This window comes from Anser cygnoides, chromosome 20 (genome assembly GCF_040182565.1).
Source record: "Anser cygnoides isolate HZ-2024a breed goose chromosome 20, Taihu_goose_T2T_genome, whole genome shotgun sequence".
Classification (NCBI taxonomy): Eukaryota; Metazoa; Chordata; class Aves; order Anseriformes; family Anatidae; genus Anser; species Anser cygnoides.
This window is the reverse complement of record NC_089892.1, coordinates 8,621,420-8,645,245: the sequence shown is the minus strand read 5'-3', so window position 1 is coordinate 8,645,245 and position 23,826 is coordinate 8,621,420. Positions and strand designations below refer to the sequence as shown.

Sequence of the window (23,826 nt, the reverse complement as noted above, 5' to 3'; positions counted from 1 at the left end):
GAGGTTGTTTTCTCCCTCATTTCCTCACCAGGGTGGGGCTGGTAAAAGGGTGGGAATGATAATTTCACACTTGAAGCTAATGGAGAGCATCTGACAGTAAAATACGGCTTTTGTGCTGGATGGAGCATTGAATAAACAGGCTGTGGCTGCATGGGACGTCCTGGGATGCTGAGCTCAGAGCCCTGGTCAGAATATCAAGGCTCCAACACGAGAATGCTTCTTCGCAGCAGGAGCAACGATCTTCTGTCCACTCTCCCAAAAGGCATCGGTTTGCGTCTATTCACTCCGAGCCAGGGCATGGGAACTCAAGCTGGCTTTGACAAAGTGCAGGGGCTGGCAAGAACCCCGCAGAGATGCCTGGTGGTGGGGTACCCAGGTCCCAAGAAAGAACACAGCCCCGCTCTTATCCCAAGGGAAAACTGAGCAGTGAGCGCAGAGCGTCATAAAAGCAGCTGAAGCTTAAATGGGATTGAGACCCCGAGGCATGTTTACATAAGGAATGGTCCTAACTCCTCAGCACCCTTAGCTGGGACAGGAGCAATGCTTCCCCTTTCCTTCCTCCCCGGGGCAGCCACCCTGCGTGCCCCACATGCAGCTGATAAGGGCTGACATTTGTGCTGTAGCGATTCCCAGCGCAGGACATACTCTCTCGGAGCAATTAGCATCAGCTCCTTAACAATACCCGCTGACTGAAAGGACGCCAGCAGACTGCCAAGGAGCCCACTTGTGTGTAGGGACAACTCCCGTTTTCACAAAGCCGGGGCGGGCAGGAGACGCACACGCTGAGCTCGCCCAAGGAGATGCTATTTAATTCTCTGGCATGACATCATTTTCCATAATTTACAAGGAACGGAGCTCAGAGTGGGAGCATCTCAGGAAGGATGTCCGCACTGTGCGACTTCACAAGTACCACACACAGGCTGTTCTCTCCCGCTATAATTAAGGGACAGCAGCAGAGCAATAGGGGAACGGGAATTCAGGGCAGGATTGTGACTGCGGGGCTTTGCAGCCCAGCCTGCGGGAGCCACCTTCCCTCCTCATCCTTCGGCAGATGAGGGGTTCAAAGTGAGGAAGGAGTCTCCTGCTGGCAGCAGGGGATGTTTATGCAGTTTTGCAGTGTGAAATCTCCTCTCTCTGGGTCCAGAAAGCAGCAGCAATAGGGGCACCCAGTGCCGAGTGGGGACCCCAGCCCTGCAGCCCATCCAGGCACCATCGTTGGGCGTCGCTCTTCTTGCTCACCAGCATGAGCACGGCGAGTGGTAAGGGGGCTTAACGAGAGGGTTTCTGCTGTGAGCTGATCTCTGTGATCTCCGTCCCCATCCTGGGGTCGTTTGCTCGGCTGTGTTTGTTGTATCTCCTTTTGTAAATGGGTGAGCGCAGCTAATGTGCAACCTCTGCTCTGCCCGCAGCAGCTCGGGCTGCGAAGCTCCATTAGCTCGGAGGTAATCGGTGCCAGAGCACTTCCCTCGAAAACAGCAGACTTTTATCAAAACAATTGTAATAGTCGGCAATTAGTGCCCGCATCACCTATTCCACTGCCAGCGGGGTCAGGAGGGGGCATCTCTGCTTGGCAGGGTGCTAAAGCGCAGCCTGCCCTCCGGGTGATGTTAAGGACCCGCGGCAGCCCTTTGGCTGTGCTTTTGCCCTCTGCCAACAGGAACAGAAACAAAGTCACTCAAATGCCAAGACCCAGAGTGCGTAGAACGGTCAGGGCTGGGTTAAAAAACAGATCAACAAACAAGCCCTCCATATCATCATTTTCTCAGATGAGATTAAAAAAAAACAAACAAACAAACATAAAACTAGAGCCCAAGTGGAAAAACATCAGAAATAAAGTGGGTTTGATCTGGCCATAAAGAGCGCTTTGCCTCACCTGAAACCAGTCCTCCTTCAGAGACCCTGGAGGAACGGTTTTCTTTTCCATTCACTGAACAAGAGCTGTTTTGGAACCAGCACCAATAAATTCAGCTTTGGTGGAAGCTGGCAGCCCCAGCAGTGCGCAGCCCTCTGCCCCTCTCCAGCTCCTTCCACCGGGTGATCTCAGAGGGTTTTAACGTTAATTATGGTCCAAAGGATCACCCTGAAGCACAGCAGTATTAATAGCTCCATTTTATGGATGGTAAACAGAGACATACGGGGTGAAGCATCTCGCCCAGGAGAGCCTCAGTGACACGGGCAGTTTGCAAACGCAGGAGATGAAGGTTCCCAATCTTGTTCTCAAACCACTTGACCACCCAGCCTCCCTGCAGCAAAACACTTTTACAGCCAGTTAATGGCATCGCGCAGAGTGCTGGGGGTTATTTTTTTTTCCCTTTATTCCCGGAAACAGACAATTAAGAGAAGAGAGTGCAAAGATCTGTGGCTCGGCGTAAACCCTGCATTAACAGGCGGCTCCTGCTCAGCGCATCCAAGAGGAGCCTCTGGCAGAGGCAGGCGAGGAGCTGCTGGCAGGGATGGGACCAGCCTGGGACCCAAGGGGCACCAAGAGGGTGGGCAGCTGGTGGGAGGAGAGGGACCACCGGGAGGGACAGGAACGTCTGCACGGCAAACACAGGGAAATGAGCGAGCGTAAAGGAGGGAGGGAGGCACGCAGAGCCCCTGGCTGGCTGGAGCCCAGCTCTGCACGTGCTGGGCTACGTGGGCGTCCTCCTGCCACACTTACATCCCCTTACAGCATCTGGGGACAAAACAGGCAACAGCTCTGCCGACAATGACCTGCACCTGATTATTTAGGGAACTTGTACCACAAAACGAGGCTGGAGAGCGGCTCTGAGTGTTTTGCCCACGGCAGAGGATTTCGGAGGTGCAGTCAGAGCCAGGAACCGAAAGGTCCCAGACGCACACTCATTCACATCGGACAACCTGGGATGCCATATGGGAGCCACAACCTGGCAGAGCCCCTCCACAACCTAGGGGTGTTTTGTGTAGCAGTAACCATTCCCCGTGACGCTTTCTCATGTTCCCTCTGTTTTCCGAAGGAGCTGGGGGCTACCTGCTGCTGCCTCACAGCTGATCCGCCTTTTCAGCAGTGCCCTCAGTAAGATCACATGTGAGCACTGCTGTTAGAGAGCCAGTGAGATGCGTTTTGCCCAAAGAGGTTCCAAAGAGCATTTCACCACTGCAAGCACATCCACTCTTGGCAGAGAGCAGCCCCACCATGCCTGGAAACGCAGCCACCTCTGCAGCGAAACAGCACATAAAGTCCTATAAAATAAGGCTGCTCTAATGTTTACTACTATATTGAAACCCACTGGGACCAGAAGGAACTTTTAGAGAGAGATAGAAAGCAATTAACATGTGGCCTCATGAAATGTCAGCAACACCTTCCTCGTAGATACCCCACCCAAAGTTGGCTAAAGCCTGGATTTTATCACTAAGCTTGAGATACTTCGGGGGGGGGGGGGGGGGGGGAGAGAAAGCCGGGGGGGGGGGGGTTAGAGCTTCAGTTCCTGGAATCCAATGATTGTGGAAGATTGTCAATTCCATTCAAAAAGAAAAGAAAAAAAAAAAAAGAACAATATGTTTCTAGTCTTTCTCAATGCAGAGAAAAAAAAATAAAAATGAAAATACAAAATTCTAAAGGCACAAAACCGCAAGGCTGAGAATGAAACCCCAGAACGTGTTATTTATTTATAGACAACAATGCCGGCTCATGATTTTTTAACTCCATCTCATGATGCTCATGCTGTTTGAGTGCTTTACTCATGATCCTTATTTGTGGGAAGGGAGATAAGGATTTCTGTGTGTGACCTTCCTTAGTTGGCGGCGGATTTCTTTACATGCTACAGAGATATCCCAGGCATTTCTGCTCTGGCTCGTGCACTGCTCTTCCTGAAGCTTTTGGGCTCGTGCAGCTGGTCAATGAGATGCTGTACCACAACCAAGCAGCTTGGGCTGCAGAAAAAAGGGTCCAATAAGGAGTCCAAGAAGCATCTGCCAAACACCTGTTTGAGGTTACCAAGTACCTACGAGCAGCTGGCTGTACGCGAGCGCAGCAAACCCAGCCGTGCTAAGGCGTCCCCTGCAGCACGTAAATGGGGCACAGGGCAGAGACGCTCCCCCAGCAGCTCCAGAGCCCAGCGTCACGCAGAAGCTCGGTCTCATGCTTTCCGAAGTGGTGCAACCACGCCGTGCTCTTGCCAGGAGGGCTTGGTGTGAGCTTGGCTGATAAGCCTGGGCTCGGCGCCTCGCTCCTGCAGCCCCGGGGCTTTGCTTTGCTGCTTGCTGCAAGGCAGACCTTCGCAGCGTGGGTACTGCACCACCACCCCTGATGCTGAGCATGAAAGCACAGCCCCTGGCCTGGCTGGGGTCAAGCACATCCCGTGGCAGCTCATCTGTGCCACCAGCACAGCCTGGGCTCCCCGGGCTCGCACGCAACCGGCACCGCGTGGCTGAGGCTGGTCCAGTGAGCCGACACAAACACATCCCGCCCCTGCTCTTCTCATTTCCTGCTCCAGCTGAAAAACAATTTGATGGCCTCCGTTTAAAAGCCCCTGGCAGAGCAGCTCCTGGCAAGCCCTGCCTGCTCCCAGCCGCTCTGTGACCCCGCTATGGGACGTGGGACACCGCCAGCAAAGCGTGGGCTGTGCCCGAGCGCACGCAGGATGGAGCATCACTCAGTTCCCACCAGCAGCCTCCCTGATCCATCACTGCTGCCAGGTGGGAGAGCCCGGGGTGGAGCTGAGCTGTGGGTGCTGCAACCCCAGCTGTGTGCTGTGGGGTTGTGGATGGCCCTGGCCCAGCCGTGGAGCTGCTGGGTGCCCACCCAACCCTGTCCCCATGTTGGGCTGCCCAGACGTGGCAGGAGGGAGCTGAGCGTCACAGCAAGTCTCATGGATGGGCACAGAACAGGATCAGGTTCAGGTTCAGGTTCAGGTTCAGGAGCAGGAGCAGGAGCAGGAGCAGGAGCAGGAGCAGGAGCAGGAGCAGGAGCAGGAGCAGGAGCAGGAGCAGGAGCAGGGCTTGCCTGCCAGAAGCTGTCTGGGCAAGCACGGAAGGGGAGTGTTCAGTGCAAGCGTTTCCAATTCAGAAACCATTATGTTTTAAAAAATAATCAAATCAAATAAAAAGCAACCCATCCACACCAGCCACAGGAATACACTTTAGCTTACTGGTAACTCTGTGATTTGAGATAATTAAGAAAGGTAAACGAGAGCCACCCCTCCAGTCTCTGCCACAAACAGCAAGCACACAATGAGAAGCGAGGGTTTTTTTGGAAGGAGAAGCTTTCTGTGTCCATCTGCTGGGCCTCCTTTTTGGGCTGGTTGGTCGTGCTGTGCCCCTCTTTGTGGTGCCAGTTAGTAGGGTGGGCTCGGGGTACTGGAGACCTCACAGCTTGGGGTTTGGGCTAAGCTTTACAAGGCAGTGGATGTTCCCTTGCTGTCTCCTTGGGGCTGGAACGGTGACAAACATCACAGCAATCAGATGATACTGGTAGGGCATTTGAAGGCTGGCAGGAACACAGGGCTGGGGACATGGGGCTGGGCTATGCCGACACAGAGGGGGCTTCCTGTGGTGGGAGAGGAGCTGCTGAGCACCTCGGTGCCTGCTGCACCAGGAGGGGATCTGAGGGAGGTGACACCGATTGCTCCCACCTCCCAGTGACTCGCTGTTCAGGGAGCACATCCCTTCCGCAAAAGGACCAGCATCTCCTTTGCGCTGCCATCATTTTTGGCTTTGCCTTTCCACTTGTGCCTGTGCTGCAACAAGGAAACAGTGGATCCTGAAAAAAAATATTTTTTAGAAAGCTCTCCTCCCATCTCCACCACCCAAGAAAAGCACCTTTTATAACTGGGCTTCTTTCAGCCATCTGTGACAAGTGCCCCGTGTCCCACCAGCGCGCCGCGAGGACAGGCGAGCAGCACCGCAGGTGCCACGCCAGGTATTGGAGCTCTGCCGCCCCGCGTGCAAGAGCCTGTCAGTAAACTGTTCTCACCATTCACACCTCTTTTTTTTTTTTTTCCAGGACAGCAAATGCTGTGAGACTAATCGTTACCCTTCAACAGATGCCTTCCAACAATACCGGAGCGCGGTTGTCAGATGGAGGGAAATAAATGTACCTGCCACAGCGAGCTTCAGGTGTCGGATGCTTTTTGGAAGCGCGTAAAGCAGCGTCCATCAAATACTGCTGGCAGGGGGAAGACAATGGGCTGCTCGCTGGGGCAGGGTTTTTCTTGCTGAAGGAGACTTCTGGAGAAAGGCAGACCTGGGTTCTGAGGTGGTGAGATGAGCACGTCTATGTGCGAGGTGGATCCCCAGGCAGCACCACAGAGTGACCTCTGCTGGAGTCCCACCAGCTCGGGTGCCGAGGAACAGCAAAATGCTGCTCTGTAACTTTGGGCACCGAAGCACCGTCTCTGCAGGGCACTGGCTCAGCACGCTGTGCTGCTCCGTGCCTGTAGGCTCGCCCGCTGTCCCCCAGCTGGAAGGCAACGGGCAGCCAGAAGCTGCAGAGGGAAGGGCTGAGCGCCTGGCCCCTGCACCAAGTGGCTGAGCCGGGCTGCCTTTGCTGTGCTCGCGCCCCTCACAGCGTTTCATCCATCTCTCCTCATTTCAGACCCCTGTCGAACACAGTCCAAACAAAAGGATGAAAGGGATAGAAGGAAATGAATTAAAAATCCCGTGCAGGCTACTGCCCTGATCCACTGCCTCGCTGCGAGAGAAATGCATGGTAGGACAGGCGCTGCAGGCACAATGTCTCAGTTTCCCCAGATTTCCCTAGAAGCCCTGTCAATAGCCTCCCCAGCGCAGCAATTCCCAGCACCGCAGTGGCTGTGAAAGAGAGCCTTGATACACGGCCACCTCCCGCTCCCTGGAGCCCTGCTCCTGAATGCGACCTGTGTTGGAGGGCCAACATCCCACAAGGCGCTCCTTTGCCATCCGCACACCTTGCGAGAGGCAGTGCCAAGACTGCCGTAGGCAAAAACGTGTCTCGCTGCAACCGAGGGAAGAACCCAGCCGGATCCAGCAGGGCCGAGGTTTTATGCAGGAGGCGCAGCGCCGTCACTGCAGCCCCTCTGGTCGCTGCATCCCCACGGTGCCGTCACCATCCTGGGGCTGAGAGCACCCGCGGTGCCTGCTGAACCCCCCCACACCTTTTTTTCTCTTGCAGCTTTCTTCCTGTGGCACCCCTGCTCCTTGCAGCCACTGCAAGCAGCAGGTAATTGGTCCCTCACCCCTTGCATGCAACACAGTTTCTGTTTCCCTGGTGCATGGTTCATGCTCAGAACACAGCCTGGCAGCAGCAGCAGCTTTACAGTGCTGACCGAAGCAGAGCAGAGCAAGTGCCCGTACAGAGAGGGGCTGCTGCACTGGAAAAAGCTGCTGGTGGGGGATGAAATGTGGATGAGAGAACAGCTCCTTGGCACTGGAGCAGGACAGCACATCCAAAAAGCAGCCCTGAAATGAGATAACATTAACACAGCATGTCGCAACCCTGAGGCTTCTGTTCCTATGCTCGCTCCAAGGACTAAGGGGTCTTGAAGGTGCCCAGCAAACCCTCAGGATGTCCCAGAGACAGCTCCCAAACTTTGGGGATGGAACAATGGCAGAAAAAGCTGGATCACTGTGGAATTATCAGATATGGAGGAGAGGGAGAGGGGGTGTTCGGGGTCCGTGTTTCTTGGCAGTTGTGTCCCTTTGTCCTGCTGGCTGTGAGGATGAGGTTTAGCAGATGTGCTCGTAGAGGCAGCACAGCAATAGCCGGCCTGGCCCTTCACAACCTCTACTGCTTGTCCCAGGGCTTGTGGCAAGCTGTCCCCCCTCCACCTGGCAAGGTCACAGAAGGGCCCAGATCACCCAGGGGGTGAGTCTCAGTGTCCTTTGGTGGAGGGAAGGACCAGGAGGAGGTGGAGCTGAGCCACTCCGGCTGGTGTCTTTGTCTCCAGCGAAGCAAAAGCAGCTCGTATCAGTCTGTCAAGCGCCAGAGTCCCTGTTCTGCTGGGACTCACCAGGAGATCCCAAACAAAGCCCTTGCACAAAGGTCAAGCGAGTCGCCTCCGGCTCCCCGTGCTGCTGGAACAATTCCCCCCACTCGGCTCGGATGGGAGCTGCAGGCTGCAAACCGCAGGAGCTCGCCCTGCTCCGGCTGCGGAGCGTCAGCGAGAGCTGGTGATGGAAGCGAGCTGTCCTGGGAGGGCTTTCCCCAGGCTCTGCGTCCCCCGTGGCCGCAACCCCCAGCTCCTGCCGCAGCCTTCACCCTGGCACCGCGACGCCCATTGCTCCCGCCCTCTGACATACCACAGCACCCTGATCCCTCTGGGGGAGCCCAACAGCACCCATGTTCTCTGTCCCTCCGGCTGCAATGCCTTCTGCTCTCCCTGCAGCCCCTGCCCTGTCCTTGGGGTCTGGGACAAGCCTGCCCCTCCTTCCCTGAGCCCCAGACACCCTGAAGCCTCCAGCCCTGGCTCCAGGAAGGTTACGTGTTTAGGGGTAAGTCATTACTCTGAGGTTTTGTTCATCTTCTTCGCACAAATCTGTGGCTGGGTGGGTTTCAGCCTCATCTGAAAGCATTAGCATGCGAGTCCTGCGTGCCAGGTGGGTCTCCAGAGAGACACGTCGCTTTGGGTACCTTCCTGCACCTTGGGCTATTGTGGGACCACTGCTCTCCTTCCTCTGAGCAGGGCTGTGGCTGCAGGAGACGAGAAGGCTGCTCAGAAGGCGAGGGAGAATAAATCAAACTCTTCCTCCCGTTGTGCCAGGGAGAAAGGAGAGAGAAGAGAGGCCCTGGACCCCTGTGGCGAGCTCCACAATGGAAATGTTCGCAGCTAACCATACCAGCCACTTAACCTACAAATGCTCTGCGAAGCTTGGCCATGGCCGGCCCCAGGGAGATGGGGGGAGAGGAAGGTTGTGACCCTTGGCAAATTGGGAAACGTTCGCCCCTCCCAACCTCACAGTCATTCTAAACAAGAACCAGACACTCCACAGTTTGCTACCCCAGGAGTTCCCCTTGGTGGGGCTTGTTCTCATCCTCCTGGGGGCTTGGCTTCCATCTGGACTGCTGGTTGAAATCCAGCCCAGACTGGTAGCGACTTCAAAAGGCAGTGTCATCTGAGGAGTAGTGGGTGGTCTATGTCAAGCGAGTTGATGGCTCTCTGTTCTTATATAAGCCACCACAATAGGGCCTCCTGGTCGAGAGCCTGAGAAGAAAGGCAACGGGCCGCACCGACCGCAGGGAGCGGAGTCTCCCTCGGCCCCAGGGTGGTCGCTGCGGCGCAGGGCGCATCACCTTCGGCCGGCATGGGGCGGCTGTGTGCCCCCTGCCCGCAGCGCCCAGCTCCGTTGGGTTTGTCCTCTGGCACTGCCTGCCAGCCCCGGCTTCACCCTCCGCGTAAAACAAAGCAACCCGGAGCCTGCCAACAATCAAGGCACACAATGGGACGGCTGGGAGGCGAGGGACGCCTCCGCTTGCCTCGCTCGCAAAATCCAAGGAGGGAGCCAAATGTGCCGGCCTCCAAGAGAGAGGCGGCCATACCCTGCGCTGGTCTGCGAGAGAGGGTCCTTGCCATGGCCCCACCGTGCTCCAAACCCACCCGGCAAGGGCTGTGTGTGCCAACAAGCCCCAGCAGAAGGATGCCAGCCAATTCCCCGGCCGCTGCTGCCCACTGGCCTCTGCCCTGTGCCCCCGGCTGGCAGGGGGACATGGTGAGCGGCTGGCAGTGGGCGGGAGGTTCTCACAGCTCCGGCAGGGACAGGGTGGCGGGGGGGTGGGTGGGAGAGAAACAAATAATAAAAACAAAATCCCAGTAAGCACGTTAGAATTCGTTTGAAGTGCAGGGGAGCTTTCAGGCAGGGTTATGTACATCTCCCAGCCCGGCGTGATTTACACATTCCTTGCAAGCAAAGGAATCTTCCCCGATTTGAAGTAAAACAGATGTTTTGGGTTTTTCTACCCCCCCCCCTCCCCACCCCCTTTTAATCATTTCTTTATTGAAATGATGGCTATACGGCCGAGCAGTCCTAAGAGCGAGCCCTGCTACCCCCAGCTGGCCTCTGAGGGGCTGGACACCCGCTCCCGTGCACCACGGAGCCGCCTCGCTCCTGCAGCACGGCACGGGACGAGTTGGCGAGTGTCCGGAGGTGCTACTCCAGAGGCATCTCTCCTGGGGGCCTCCTCCCTTGTTTTTCGCTCCAGGAGCAAGGACTGTAGCTCCCGACAGCTTTTCTGAGCTAACACACGGGTCCACCAGCCCTGCTCCACCAGCCCAGGCAAGGGCTCCGGCACTTCTTCCACCAACCACCGGTTCAGGGGACTTGCTGTGCTTGATGGTGGGACTTGTGCATGCCCCTAGACCCTAGCACCACACCTCACCCCGTTTGTGATCTGTCCTGAAGGCATTGTTTGAGAAGGGCAGCCTAGGGGATGCCCACGAACTGCAAGGGCAATGGGAGGGAAGCACAGAAGCCGCGATGCTCTCGCACTCCCAAGCACAGGCAAGCACAGGGGATGGAGTTTCTCTCTTGGTTTGAGCGCTGCGTCATCTCAGCCAAGTCACTTTGCCCCTATTTTTATCCCATTTTTCTACCCAGGAAAGTCATTCAGGGAAGGAACTTTCTTTTCCCAGGGGGATGCCCAGCACTGAGTGCAACGGGGGCTTCTGAGCACTGGTTGATGCTGCAAACTACCAGTGCAGCCGTGCTCTCGAATTTACACTCATAATAATAACTCATGGCCAGTAGCAAACCCATCCAGCTACCCCATCTTTCCTTTCTTTCTCTTTTTCTTTCTTCTCCTTTTTCTTTCAAATCCTGCTGTTATTTCTCAGTACTTCGTTGGTGGCAGGGTGGGAAGGTTTTCTGTGACACATTCGCGTACCGTTGGGACTCACTCCCATTCCCGTCTGGTACACGCGATTGCACAAGAGAGAGAAACAAACGGGGATGAGGAAATGCGTGTTTATGAGAGGCAGCGCTGTCATCGTGAGCAAGGGACCCCCCGCAAGAAAGCCGGCCTGGGAGCCGGTTGAGAGTTTCCATTCTCTCCTAACACTCCATTCATGCCTTGTTTCATACCTCCCCGGGGGCTGCGCCACTGGCCGCAGTCCCACCGCACGGCGCGGGGCTCACCCCCCCACGCACCGCCTTCCGCGAGGGTCGCTGGGAGGGGGGGAGAGAGATGCTGTTGTCTCATAAAGATAATGAATTGAGAAAGAGCAGCGCCCTTTGCTGTTGCATGCGCTCCTTGTTCTCCTCCCGCGGCCGGCGGCAGAGCGGGTTGTCCCTGCAGCATCCTCCCTGCCCGCTGCCCTCGCTCCGTTCCTCCCCGCGCGTGGCTCTTCCTTAGCACCCGCCGCCGAGGCTCACTCGGCGCGCCCGTGATGAGCGGCCTCCTGACCCGATCGGGAACCCTCTGGATAATCCAAACCACATTGCCGCCTGATCGGATACAGTCACCGGTAAATAACCTTGACTGCAGCGGTCTGGAAGAGCGAGGGATCCTATATCAGCGCTATTAATGATTTAGGGCCGCGCATCATTTGCGGATGACACACACGGGGCGCATCCCTCGCTAACCCCAGGTGTCTGCCCCAGGACAGTCCCCACCGAAGTCACCCAGCCACCACTCCTGGCAGTGGCTGGGAGCAGGGACGGCCCTTCTCCTCCCGGCACGTGCTGCACAGCTCCCAGAGACACGTCTGGGCTCCAATTCCTCCCCCCCAAACAGGTGGGGTATTAATGAAAACAAAAGCAATCCCCGTGCACGCATACTACAACCCACTTGGATCCCTCTCCCTTCTGCTCCCGCACGCTCTGCCGCCTTGCCCCCCTTCCCCACACACCTCAATTTCATTATCTCTGATCTTGAGCTGCCTATTACGTGCTTTTTGCCAACATAAATATTTAATCCCAGCGCACTGCACAGAAAGGCCCTTGTGGAGTTAACGCTTCACCTCGTGTTTCCCCTTGGAAAACAATCCCGGTGCAGCAGGTACAAGGCCGAAAGGGATGGAGGGGGCCTGCAAGGGCTGGGGAGCCATAGGGGGGACACACAAGGGGACACCTCGATGGGGAGGCTGCTGGCGGGTTTGGGTTTGTGGTGGAGGAGCCTCGGGGACGGCAAGGTGCTGCCCAGGGGGGTACTGGGGTGCCCTGCCACCATGGGGCGCAGCACAGGGCTGGGCCCCAGCGGTATTGGCGCTGCCGCGGTCGCTGCGGTGCCGTGGGTTGCACTGACGGGGAAAGCCCTGCCTGAGGGGTTGGGTCACCCAGCAGAGCATGGGCCTCAGCAGCCACACCACCACGCGCTGCTCCATGCACGCACACACATTTTCACTGAGCACCTCAACATATACCTGCATGCCCAGAAGTTTCTTAGAGAAATATCCCGCTACAATTTCACCTCAGGCCACAGGAGAGTGGTTTCATGTGGCTGTTGGGTAGCTCTAAGGTATGCGTTTCTGCTACTGGAATGGGAAAGAGCCCAGCAAAGAGGTGTCCCAGTCCCAAGCCAATAAATGGTACGGACAGGTGCACCCATCAGCCCTCCTCACACAGCTCCGCCAACATTGGTCCAGTGCTCATGGCTGCCAGGACCCATGGGGACACAGCACCACAAAATTAACACAAAGCCTAACAAAACCCCCAGACCCAGGGGGAGAAGAGGGAGAGAGCACAGAGAGGGTCACCCTGGTAGCACGGGTGCTCCTCAGAGGCGGCCTGTTGTCCCTCAGGCAAACACCCCAGCCTGCAGCAGGGACACAAGGGCTAGATTTACGGGATTACCCTGGCTGTGTGCCCACTGCCCTCTAAAGGGCCCAGAGTTCCCTTCCAGACTGCAGGGCTCAGGAAGGACACAGACAGCAAACTCTTGCTGCCATCCAAGTGTTTGTCGACCTCCTGACACACTTCCCCTGCTCCTGCTGGGCACAGCAGGGTCACTCCGGGCAGCTTCGGGTTCCCAGCTGTCCCCCACGTAGTGCCTTGATGGGCATGAGGCCGGTGGGGCAGGCAGGACGGAGAGTGGGGAAGAGACAGGGTCTTCGTTTCTGCCTTGATCTACCTTATGGGCATCAAGCAGGGAGAGCTGCACTGACGCAACTCTCGGGCAGTACCCCAGATCTCTGGGACAGCTAAGATCACCATGAGGCAGGAAGGTGCTGCTATTAGGAAGGCGTTTTGCACCGGAGAACAGGCTGCCCACGCCGGGGACACGCCTCGTCCCTTGGCTGCAAACGACGGATGTTCCTGCAGGGAGGGCGGCGCAGCGCACGGCCAAGTGCCCAACCTGCGGCAGCCGAAACAGCCCCAAATCCCTTCCTTTACATCTTTGGTGATGTGCTGAAGGGCACCGAAGAAGCATTTTGGTTCAGGGTGCCTGCTCTGAGAGGTTCCCCAGGCAGCCCGAGGCGGGTCCCGCTTGTCATCTGGGGCGTCCCCTGCCCCACACGAGAAAGCGGCCCCGGCGAGTACCGAGCCTCCTGCGTGCGGGACGCGCGCTCCTCCCACACCCTGTCACAGAAGGGCTGGGAGGCTGTGATGTTGCAATGACGCACACCAGACAGAAAGAAAATATGAAAGCATCCCAGCCCGGCGGCAGGCTCTTCTGTTTGGGGTTGCGCAATGAGATTAAGAGCTGAGGCTATTTCCATAGCTGCAGGGCGGTGGGAGATGCTCAGAAGGAAGGAGAAAACTATGCCAGGGGTTGGCGTGCTGCAGGCATAGCTCGGGTCCCTGCTCTGTGCACTGCCCTGGGGCTTCCCCAGCAGAAACCAAAGGCAGAAAAGATGGAAAAAAAGCAACAGACCCCGATTCGAGGGTCAAACAGCCCAGAGGGTCTGCAGCCCAAGGGGTAAGCACCAAGCCTGTGGTCTCAGGCGTCTGAGCAAACATCTACCAGTGACCCAGCACTGAGCTCTCCGAATTTCAGCACCCTTTCTGTATTCCTGCCCAGGCAGCAGGTCTGAAACCCAGCTCCATCAGCTCATCCGACGAAGAGAGGACCCCTGCCCCGCCGCCCCTTCCAGCCATCATCCCCTGAACAAAGAGCGACCCTCGCCCCTACTTCTTTTTTTAGAAACGTTTAAATTATGACATAAGCTTTGGCTCTGAGGGCTTTCAGTGAAAGCCGGGGTATTTTCTTTCCCCTTTTCATAACAGAAACCATACTGCTGTATAATCAAATTTATTTCATTCCTGACAGGCAGAGGGAAGTGTGTGCGTGTGTGGTGACCAGGAGTGATGAGGGCATGTGTTGGGGGACATCACTCCAGAGGTACTCAAGGCAAATATATCTATCCCTGGCAGTACAAGGTGGCATCAGACTAGGTAGCACTAGGTAGCCAGGAGGTGCCAAGCTCAGATATTAGAGTGAGGGGAAGAGCATAATAAAATGGGAGAGGAAGCCAAGAAGTAGCTGCTTGGCTGCAGAGGTGGCATCTACATGGTGAGGTGGGACTCCCGTGGGTGGTGCTCTCTGCCGGAGCCTGCCCTGGTCTCTGCTGAACTCCTCCTCGTGTGGGGATTTTGGTCTTGTTCCCTCAGACCTACAGATATGTCTCAACAGAGTGGAAAAACCAGCACGCGGATTTCTGGACGAGACTGCCCAAAGGAAGCAGATGACAAACAGCCACCTCCAGCCAACTTGGCTGCAGCAGGACAGAGCCTGGACAAAGGGCTCTGTGCTGAGCGCGTGCGGCTGGCAGCTGCCCCGTGCTGAGCTATTGCTCTCATGAATCTAGCGCTCACCTTCTGCTGTCACATTGGGCTTCCCAGCTTGGGCTGCGAGGGCAGCATTTGGGCTATGGGAGAGGAACAGTTTGGATCCAGTGATGGGGAGACCGTACCGAAGTCATGCCAATACACCCGAAGGAACCAGAGATGCTCCAGTCAACACGGTTCATCTCCCGGAGCTCTCTGGCAACCACTTGAGGCAGCCTTCAGGAAGCTTAGCAAAGGATGTAGCTCAGCTCTAGCACCTCTTTTACAGGCAGGACAGCTCAGGAAGCAGCAGCTATTTTCACAAGTGTCTCTGTTTTACACTGACCTACTCTGGTAGAAATTCAGCTGAAGTCAGTGGCAGCCTTGAAGATGATGCTCCAAAAACAGAGGTACCCAAATTCGCTGGTTATTTTTACAAAAACAGGTGCTGAAGCAGGGACTTGGCCAACCGAGCGCTAAAAACTCAAGACAGGCAATGAGGGCTCTGACCCTGTGGGGCTGAGGGTTTTCGAACATCTCAGCACATACAACTGAAAAAGTTACCAGAATGTGGGCTTTTTCCTGGATCTGGACAAATCTGCTTTTAAGCAAGAGTTAAGCAGCAGCAGTTGCAGCTGAGGAATCGCACACCATGCCTTACCACACTCCTGCTCCATCACCTGAAATTAAGGCTCACTGAAGCCTAGGGAAATAATAAATCCCATCACTGCAAGGAGTCTGGGTCAGGCCCCGCAGGCGAAGACTGGACCAGCCTGAAAATGCCCAGCTGCACTCAGCATCCTCAAAATGCCCTGTTAAAGAGCTGAAAAAACACCAAGCTGAGAGAAAAAAATATAAGCAAACTTCTTTTTCTGGGGGGGAGATCCCCAAACCCAATGAATAAGTTAAAGGCCACTCGAGATCTCCTGGAAAGCCACTGCATTCAGCAACCTCCCATGCAGGGCTCCATCAATAAATAAATAATAAATAAATGTTTAACCACTTCTACGGCCTCGCAGACCATATATGAGATGTATGTACATTGCTGGTCTGAACTGGGACAGATCTCGTAGGTAATGGAATTCAAAAACCTCTAGAGCACGAGGGAAAAGATGGTCAGGTAGGATTAGCTTATGACTTGTCTTTCTGTGTGGATTAGCATCACCTTTTACGCCTAGTATCTCCAGATTTTGGGACCTGGGGTCCCATCCAGAGCCTGCCTGAGCTGATTTACTCCACGGGATGTGTGGATGGCTCGAGCTTTGGCTAGGAGCTGTGGGTGCAGCAGTGTCTGAACACCTGGGCCTCAGAGCAGCTTGTCACATCCTTCCCGTGGCGTATTTATGGATACAGCTGACCTCCTTTTTGCCGCTCCTAAGGCTGGAATTAGCCTGTAAAAAACCTTGAATTGTCTGCAAATATCAGGCTGAGCTGCTCGTGGTTGCAGGGAAGAAGTCACAGGAGGAGGCAGAATCTTTCCACCCAAGCATCTAAGAGCTGGCTGGTGATGAATAAGCACCTGGGTCACAAAGCTGCCCACCATTTGTGGACACAGACGAAGCCTGCCTGGGCTGCCCAAGAGCTACCCACCCACAAAACAAAGCATGGAGAAGGGATAACCATGCAGAGACCTGGGCAGGAAAACATCACCAGCATCATACCACTTACAGCACCAGCTCCGATCCTGCTGCAGCCCAGCAAGGTTGACACCCCATCCAACACCCCCTTGCTCTCCTCATGGCTTGGCACAGCAGGTGCAAAACCATGGGACCACCAAGCAAGAATGGCCATGCTGCGTCTAGCTCACGTGTAGCTGCTTGGACCGTTCTGCTCGCCCAAAATTTAAATTCCAGGATCTGCAGGGGCAGAGCTTGCCCTGGGCTGTACGTACCCCACCCAGCAGGGCTGCAGCCGGGACCCGGAGCTGCAGGAGTGATGCTGCACTACCTCATGGTGTCGGAGCCCTGGTGTTGCTCCCCGCATCCCCAGCATTGCTCCCACCTGGGCAGCAGCAGGGGGAACTCCAGCTGGCAAAGCGGCACCGCCCGCTGCCTCTGTCACTGTGCAAAAAAGTCACCCTGATGCCAGATCGGCTTCGCTAGGGAGGAAAACACACAGAGAGCAAGAACAAGAGAAGGGAGAGTGCGAGACAAGAAATGGCTCTGCGGAGATCTCAAGGGCATGCCTCGACTTCCCTAATGCCATCTCTCAGGTATCTACTGCCCAGCCCGCCCAAGGAAATTCGGAAGAGGAGGGCCCACTTTTGAGCAGGAGGTGTTGCACAGTCCCTGGCTCAAGAAGCAGCTCTCTGAAGTGCAGCCTGAAGTGGGGCTCGGGTGAAGTTGAGTGAGGACACCCCTCACCTCGACGGTCAGACCCAGCTCGAGGAAAGCTTCAGGCACGTCACATCACTGCTCCCTGCCTCAGCTTCCCCAGCTAGGAAATGGAGAACAAAGCCACTTGTCCTTCTCCTGACCCACTTTCCCCTACCAGATAAAAGGAATACCCCCTGCAAGCACTGAAATCCTTGTGTCCTGAAAGGGTTCAAAACCCAGTGCTGCTCTAAGAATCGAATCACCATGGTCCCCAGCTTTCCAGCCTTCAGAAAAAAAGGTGCTCTGTGACGTGGAGAACTGAAGAACAAAACAAATGACTCCAGCACCACAGCACAGTGCAGCTTTTGGTAGCTTAGAGGGAAATCAAAGCCAGCAATATCTGTGCTGATATTTATATTGTGTCTCTTGTACTTGCTCTGCCATTAGTCAATGAGATAAAACTTGGACCGATCTATGTTAGTTCAGGTTTCTGCACACACAGAGGTAAAAATACTCTCCAAGTCCATGACTGCAAGGGGGGTGTAAATTTGTGATGGGGAAGAGGTGGAACTGCAAAGGTCCATTTGTCTACCAGCAGATGAACAGGCCGAACCCCTCCTCTCCACCCCACCATCGCTGCCAGGAAGAATCCTCCATTTGCACGCTCCCCCCACTGCAATACCCTCCCCAACCATCCGGCCGTGCCTCCTCCTCCTCCCCACCGCCTGCCTTCCTCCCGCCGCCCCAAAGGAGCAATGCAGCCGGGCCGGGACCCAGCCAGGGTTGAAGCTCGGGTGCCAGGAGATTTCAGAACAAAACCACCAAGAATGTTATTTCAATCCGGACGTCCGGAGGAAAGGGTGGGGAGGAGCTGGTTGTGGAAGGCAACAAAGGCTGTTCTGTTTCTCTCTGTGGCACGAGGCAGGAGCAGAAGCAGAGGATTTGGGGAGGATAACTTGGCCTGTCCGGCAAAAAGGCAGGAGATGCTCATGCACTTGGCAGCTCCTGGGGAGGAAGGCTCCGCTGAGGTCAGTGGAAAGACACCTCCTGGTGCCAGATGTGTCCCAGGTGGCTGGATGCTGGTAGGAGACAGATCTGAAGGAGGATGCAGGCACGAACCCAACTTTCAGAACGGCGATGGCAAACGGTCAGCACAGCAATATTGCAGTAGCACCTGGAGGCCCTGCTCTGAGTCACCCAGGCTGGGCCGTACGCAGAAATGGTGAGAGGCAACTTACAACCTGAGCTTACAGACCCCGGGGGCAGACAAAGAGATGGAGATGAGACAAAGTGACCTGCTTGCATCACTCAGTGGAGCAGATGGCCAAGCTGGGAAGAGCCTCCTGCACCTTGACTGGCCATGATGAAAGCAGGGGTATCTTCCATGGCTTCCATATGTGTGCACTTCTATGTAGGGCGCTGAGAAAAGCAACCCATGTTGGAAGCAAGAGCCCAACATGCATGGGATTTTATTAATCTCAGCAGTGAGACTATCTCCTCCCTCTGCTGACCCTGTCCTCCCAACAGACTGTCTTTCTTGGGGCCAATCCACCTCCACTGCACAGAGCCCAGATGGGTCCAGACAGCTCGGTGCTGGGCTCACTTCAGCAAAAACAACCACACATCCAAACCAGCACTGCGGCACCTTCATTCTGAAGCAATCCCGAACTGCTGAGGAAGGAGGAGCCTGCAGTCAGAGGCTGGGATTTAGCAAACACTTGTTCAACTCCAGACTTGCCTTGTTTGAGCTTCTGCAAGCCAGGAGCGCCTGAGAAGAAACTGCAGCCATGCACTGCTCAACTTCAGGAAGCTGGAACGCATGTGGAACAGCAGAGGTGGATTCAATGAAGCAGCACAGCTCCTGTGCACACAGGGGCCTCAGCCAAGGGCTGTAACAGATGTGTTTTAACCCATGCCACTGAGCTAGTTGGGATCTGTCTCCGATTTCTCCAGTGCTCATTCATGTGTCTTCCTGACGGAAGACCAACAATAACAATTAGTATCATATAAGGAGCGGCGGACCGTTGCCAGCATTAGCAGACACTTGAGCACCAAGGGTTTCCATTCCACTTTTTATCCCAACTCTGCATAAGGCAGAGGTCAGTCAACATTAATCAGCCTCGCTCCGAGCCAGTTCCCTTAGCGTGTTCAGCTCGTTGAATTGCAATGCTCAGTGCTACAACAGGTTCCCCTATTCAACCACTTGCTTCTTTCCTTAAGCTCGGCAAAAAAAAAAAAAAAAGTATTTTCACTGTTGGGCAGCACACGATGACAGAGGCTAAGCCTGGCCATGCGGGAGGTGGCCCAACAGGCACTGATGCTGGCTTCACAGGACTTGGTCTTGGCTGTGGCTGGTGGTGGTCTGAGCCCTAAATCCACTTTCATCCCATGGAAGGGCCTGACCATCCCATGGGAAGGAGTTCCCACCTTCCCACCGCTCCCAAAACTCGCTCTGCCAGAGCCTTTGGGCTGGTTCGGGATCACCCTGGGGAAGCTCTACGTGGGCCAGCAAAGGGAAGGCAAATTGGAGGCTCCTTCTCAGCACATGAACACACTCCAAGGAAAGGCTCTGGAAGGGATCCTGATGACTTCCATATTATTTCCAGTAAATTTTGTGCTGATTCTTGGCACAAACACCGGAAATGAATAGGCTAGGTCAGGAATGTAAATAAAGTGAAACATTGGGATTTAATCTAATCTATAATTATAGTATCTGTGGCACAGGGAAGAGGTTGGTGTGTTTGCACTACAGCTCCATAAGGAGCTGGAGGGGGTTTTCGTTTCCCTTTCCAAAATTTCCATTTTTGGCTCCCAGCTCTTGGTGTATCCCCACATATCTGAAAGGAACGTGCTGGGCTGGCAGAGCTGCGTTCAGGCAGCCGATCAGGTACAGCTCAGCAATGACACATCCCCAGGAGCTTGGAGAATGATGGGATGAGAAGCCGAGGTGGATGAGCCAGGCTGAAGGCTCAGGGAGGCTACGGGATGCACAAGGGAAGCCTCTGTCTCAGCAGCAAAGAGAGCAGTTGGGTTTGTAGGGTGGTGAGCTACGTGAGGGTCACGAGCTACACTGGGTCAGTCCTCCAGGCTGGATTTGCCCTCCAAAACAAGCCAGAGCCCCTTCTCCCACCTGGCACTTGGGACTTGATGCACCACGAATTGCCTGTCACAGAGCGATGCTCCCAAGCTCCCAAACCATCGGTCTGATTGGCATTAACCTCTGACATGACTGGCTGGCCCGCACCAGCCCAGCAGTGAACAGACACAGAGACATCTCTCCCTCTGCCTTCCTCACCCCATCCTCTTCTAGATCCACCTGGGAGGCGGCTTGGTGGACTGTCTCTGGTCCAGCTGAGCGGAGGGGGAGAAGGATCCCCAGACCCGTGAGGCGTTCTGCAAGGATTATAAGCCTTTGATTTTTAAGAGCTTGAACCAAACTTGTCATTCTTCAAAGCCCATCAGAGGTACCCCGTGTGTGTGTACGTGAAGGCATTCATGTGCCCACTGCACAAGTCAGTAGTCACTGCACCAAGCCTGTCTGAATTTAAGAGACTGGACTGTGCACTTAGCCACATGGTCTGAACTTTTGGGCAGACCTGTGCGGTGCCAGGAGTTGGACTTGATGATCCTTATGGGTCCCTTCCAACTCGGGATATTCTATGATTCTATGATTCTATGTGACTGTAGCACGGATCCCAAGCATGGGCACCCCCACCTGTGGGACCAGCAGGAGTGCCCACATTTGTACACCAGCCAATACACACATCTTTGTTGAAACGCACTACTTTCCTGTGGAAAACCCTCTGTGCAGGGACTGGAATCTCAGCCCTACGTACTACAGGCAGGGGAAAGAAAAGTGCTGACAGGCAACATATTTTCATCAGGCTGAAACTGCAAAGGACAAAGAAATTAGTTCTCCTTTTGTTAGTTTATGTTTTGAAATTACAGAAGTCTCAAAAGCAGAGGAATCCATCAGACTGTTTATTTGCTTGTTTGTAGAGCATTTTTGGGTTTTGTTTTTCATGCTCAAGCCCAGCTTTGATCTCAGGCTGGTAATCCGCCAAATGAGTGGCCAACAGCAGTGAAATTGCCGTAGGTACTAGAGAAGAAAAGGGACAGGATGTCAGACACATTTACAAAGCAGAAGAGACTCCCATGATCTCACAGTCTCCTCTCCTCAGTTTGCGTGATACCCTCAGACTCCCCAACAAGCAAAAGCATTTCCTTTTGAAGAGCTCCGATGCTGCAGGGTCTGTGTGCTCACCTACCAGCCTGGAGAAAAGCACAGGTCCCTGCCGAGTTGCTATAACCAGGATTATAGCAGCTCGGGGCCTTCCAGCGTAGCTATTTTTTCCACAGAAACAAACGAAACAAGCAGAAGAAATTCAATTTAAGGAGTGACCCCGTGCCCGTGCTTCTGTTGTTGTTATGTCCGCGCGGGCTCAGAACAGAGTGTTAGCCTCACATTTCACTGTTCTGGCTTTCTTCACGCTGTGTCGCAACTGTATGGACATCTGAACAGAGGAATATTTAATGTGTGTACTTATGTATCTGAGAATGCACAGATGCTAAGTAAACATGTGCTGGTTGGGTCCCGGGCTGGAGCAGACGCGTGTGTGCTGGATATGGATGCACCCGCGGTAGCGTGTGCGAACACGGTGAGCAGTGGACCATCGGTCCCCGCAGGTGTGCTGGCATGTGCAGCAGCAGATGCTGAGCAAGGCGTGCTGCAGTGTGCGTGTGCAGGTTTTTTGGGTTCCTAGGACAGCAGGTCTGTGCCCCACACGTGCCAGCATGGACGCGTCCCCGTACAAGTGCATGTCAGTGTGTGCAGCCCTGCGAAGGGTGCGCCAAGCCCTGCTGAGCTTTAGCCGACGGACAGAGCCAGCGCCGTGCGTCACCCCCGTCCTGTCCCCACGGGAGCACCAGGTCCGAAGCTCCTCGGTGCCAAGGGACGGATGCTTGAGGGCTGCATGCAGCAGCGGCTCCCCGCGGAGAGCTGCTGTCCCTCACCCGGGGGCACCAGGAGCTGCCCACAGCCACCCTGGGGCGCGGGGCACCGCCGACCTCTGCTTCCCCCCGCCGCGGCGATGTGACGCAAGACCGCGGAGCAGAAGCCTGGCTTTGGCCGAAGGGATGACACAACCCCGGACAAAGCCTCACGCCTCCCACCCAAGGTTCTCCTGGCCCTTTACAGACATCGGGAATTAGATCACGGAGCCCCTGAAGAGACGGGTGAGTGCAATTATCCCTGCCCAGCAGATGGGGAAGATGATCTGGCAGCCCGGGCTGCTGAACAGCCAGACCTTCTGGCTCCCAGCTCGGTGCCTTCACCTCGGCAGCAGCCTCCCCATCGAACCCAGCAGCTCTCCCCGTGCCCAGCGCCCTGGCAGCGTAAGCCGAACTGCCAATAGCTCACAACCGACCGATTTTACGGGCGGCGGGTTATTAGCAAGCTCTGTGGTTGTTCCAGGATCTCCTTGGCACCTTTTCAGGGCAGCCCAGTTTCCAGTGATATTAATAATTATATTTACGCGTTATATATATTTAACGAGAAAACATTTCAAATGATTAAATGGCAAGAGGTATCACTTGGAGCCCGCTCCTGGACACGGCCCTGCTCGAGAGATGCGTAATAAAGACTGCTCCGTTTTTGGAGGCTGTCAGCATACTTAACTGGGGGGTGGTGGAGGGGGAGGCAAAGGGAAAGTATTAATCAAGATCTTAAAAAGTTCTCGCTGACAGACCATTTGCCAGCTCTCGCTTTAACTGCTTTTGTGGTCCCATAAAAAGTTTCATTACTCACTACGAAATGTGTTTTAATTATTACAGTCTCTCTGACATTAAGCCCTGGGTGTTTCTCTCTTGCTTACTGCATCTCTCCTTCATCTCCTCACCTTCTCTCTCCCCCCCCCTCTCCTTCTCTGACTCTCCTGACTCCTGCCATCCCTCATAGGACAAAGGACGCCATTTCTAGAGAGTACACGGGAGGAAGAAGGGTCTGAAGATCTCAGCTCCCCGTCCCTGTGCCCGATGGCAGAGGGCTGCATGCCGCCCTTGGACCCGGGAGCAGAAGTGCTGCAGGGTGGGCAGCTCCCTCCCCATCTGCTTCTGCATTTTGGGGCCTCTGAGACAGAGAGCAAAAATCCTCGTCATACCAAGGGCTGCTCTGGCTGGGGCAGTCAACAGTGAAACAGGGGGTGCTTGAATGGAGCACCTGCTGAGCCTCCTCCGTCCTTTTCTGGTGGGAATAAAAATATAAAGGGGTCATACTGCTGTGCCTGTGTCATGGCTCTGCCCTGCCTCCTCCGCTCCTTCATGTTCCTGTCTTCAATCCGCCTCCATGTGCTCTCCATTCCTATGCAAACTCATTCCTACCCTCTTGACCAGACCCCCTCCAAACTATATCGACACAGAAGACAATAATTGGATGCTGAAACTTTCCACTTACTTTGGACACAAACTACTCCACAGGGTTCAAACAGAAAATCCAATCCCATTTTCTCAAAGGCATTACCTCAGAAGAGTCAAGTGAAGAAGAATATCAGCACAGATGTGACCAAGCAACCCAACATAACCGACTGAATGGCGGGCAGATGCATTTGGGGCATCTCTGATCTGTTCTATGAGCCCTACTGATAAAAACAGCAACCGATGCGAACAACACCTCCCACACCTACAACCTTCCGGCCATCTTTGTCCACCCGGAATTTGGCCAGGGTGGGCAGCTTGCTGCCATCTGAGCACATTAGCTCAGTTTGTCCGTGTGAGACAGCCCTACCCCACTAGGCATGGACCTGGAAGCCCGTCACGCTGGAAACGTGAGTTATTTCGGTGGGGTCTCCCACAGACAACCAGTGCCTCCAGTGCCATA

The 23,826-nt window shown here is 55.0% G+C and overlaps 1 protein-coding gene across 5 annotated transcripts in view; it reads right to left on the bottom strand.

Moving 5' to 3' along the window:
- ASTN2 (astrotactin 2) overlaps nucleotides 1-23,826 on the bottom strand; it is a 348,717-nt gene that overhangs the window by 9,712 nt on the left and 315,179 nt on the right. The gene's annotated exons all lie outside the window — the stretch shown is intronic.